The following is a 2700-nucleotide window of genomic DNA, read 5'->3' as shown; positions in this document are numbered from 1 at the left end:
GTGCTCTCCCTAAAACTCTGTACAACCTCTGGTTCTTTCAGTTTATCCAGGTCCCATCCCCTTAAATTCCCACCTTTTTGCAGTTTCTTCAGTTTTAATCTACAGGTCATAACCAATAGATTGTGGTCAGAGTCCACATCTGCCCCTGAAAATGTCTTACAATTTAAAACCTGGTTCCTAAATCTCTGTCTTACCATTATATAATCTATCTGATACCTTTTAGTATCTCCATGGTTCTTCCATGTATACAACCTTCTTTTATGATTCTTAAACCAAGTGTTAGCTATGATTAAGTTGTGCTCTGTGCAAAATTCTACCAGGCGGCTTCCTCTTTCATTTCTTAGCCCCAATCCATATTCACCTACTACGTTTCCTTCTCTCACATTTCCTACACTCGAATTCCAGTCATACATGACTATTAAATTTTCATCTCCCTTCACTATCTGAATAATTTCTTTTATTTGATCATACATTTCTTCAATTTCTTCGTCATCTGCAGAGCTAGTTGGTATATAAACTTGTACTACTGTAGTAGGTGTGGTATTCACATTTATCTTGGCCACAATAATGTGTTCACTATGCTGTTTGTGGTAGCTTATCCGCATTCCTATTTTCCTATTCATTATTAAACCTACTTCTGCATTACCCCTATTTGAATTTGTGTTTATAACCCTGTAGTCACCTGACCAGAGGTCTTGTTCCTCCGGCCACCGAACTTCACTAATTCCCACTATATCTAACTTTAACCTGTCCGTTTCCCTTTTTAAATTTTTTAACCTACCTGCCCGATTAAGGGATCTGACATTCCACGCTCCGATCCGTAGAACGCCAATTTTCTTTCTCCTGACAACGACATCCTCTTGAGTAGTCCCCGCCGGAGATCCGAATGGGGTACTATTTTACCCCCGGAATATTTTACCCAAGAGGACGCCATCATCATTTAATCATACAGTAAAGCTGCATGCCCTCGGCAATAATTGCAGCCGTAGTTTACCGTTGCTTTCAGCCGTTCGCAGTACCAGCACAGCAAGGCCGTGTTGGTTATTGTTTCAAGGCCGGATCAGTCAATCATCCAGACTGTTGCCCTTGCAACTACTGAAGTGGCTGCTGCCCCTCTTCCGGAACCACACGTTTATCTGGCCTCTCAACAGTAACCCTTCCGCTGTGGTTGTACCTACGATACGGCTATCTGTATCGCCGAGGCACGCAAGCATCCCTACCAACGACAAGGTCCATGGTTCATGGGGGTGGGGGTGGGGGGGTATCAGTAGGGGAAGCAATATATTCGATACCTCATCCAGAAACGCACCCTCTCGAAACCTGGACAGCAAGCTACACCGCGATGTAGAGCGCTTCTCGTAGAAGGTCTGCCACTTGAGTTTGCTAAACATCTCCGTAACGCTATCACGCTTACCAAATAACCCTGTGACGAAACGCGCCGCTCTTCTTTGGATCTTCTCTATCTCCTCCGTCAACCCGACCTGGTACAGATCCCACACTCATGACCAATACTCAAGTATAGGTCGAACGAGTGTTTTGTAAGCCACCTCCTTTGTTGATGGACTACATTTTCTAAGGACTCTCCCAATGAATCTCAACCTGGCACGAGCCTTACTAACAATTAATTTTATATGACCATTCCACTTCAACTAGTCCCGTACGCATACTCCCAGATATTTTACGGAAGTACCTGCTACCAGTGTTTGTTCCATTATCATATAATCAATCAAAATAGGATCCTTCTTTCTATGTATTAGCAATACATTACATTTGTCTATGTTAAGGGTCAGTTGCCACTCCCTGCACCAAGTGCCTATCCGCTGCAGATCTTCCTGCACTTCGCTACAATTTTCTAATGCTGCAACTTCTCTGTATGCTACAGCATCATCCGCGAAAAGCCTCATGGAACTTCCGACACTATCTAATAATATATTGTGAAAAGCAATGGTCCCATAACACTCCCCTGTGGCACGCCAGAGGTTACTTTAACGTCTGTAGATGTCTCTCCATTGATATCAACATGCTGTGTTCTGTTTGCTAAAAACTCTTCAATCCAGCCACACAGATGGTCTGATTTCCTTAGGCTCTTATTTTGTTTATCAGGCGACAGTGCGGAACTGTATCGAACGCCTTCGGGACGTCAAGGAAAAAAGCATCTACCTGGGTTCCTGTATCTAATATTTTCTGCGTCCCATGAACAAATAAAGCGAGTTGGGTCTCACACGATCGCTGTTTCCGGAATCCATGTTGATTCCTACAGAGTAGATTGTGGGTTTCCAAAAACGACATGATACTCGAGCAAAAAACATGTTATAAAATTCTACAACAGATCGACATCAGAGATATAGGTCTACAGTTCTGCGCATCTGCTCGACGACCCTTCTTGAAGACTGGGACTACCTGTGCTCTTTTCCAATCATTTGGAACCTTCCGTTCCTCGAGAGACTTGCGGTACACGGCTGTTAGAAGGGGGGCGAGTTCTTTCGCATACTCTGTGTAGAATCGAATTGGTATCCCGTCAGGTCCAGTGGACTTTCCTCTGTTGAGTGATTTCAGTTGCTTTTCTATTCCTTGGACACTTATTTCGATGTCAGCCATTTTTTCGGTCGTGCGAGGATTTAGAGAAGGAACTGCAGTGCGGTCTTCCTCTGTGAAACAGCTTTGGAAAAAGGTGTTTAGTATTTCAGCTTTACGCGTGTC

This window comes from Schistocerca gregaria, chromosome 8 (genome assembly GCF_023897955.1).
Source record: "Schistocerca gregaria isolate iqSchGreg1 chromosome 8, iqSchGreg1.2, whole genome shotgun sequence".
Classification (NCBI taxonomy): Eukaryota; Metazoa; Arthropoda; class Insecta; order Orthoptera; family Acrididae; genus Schistocerca; species Schistocerca gregaria.
Note: the sequence above shows the minus strand (reverse complement) of the source record.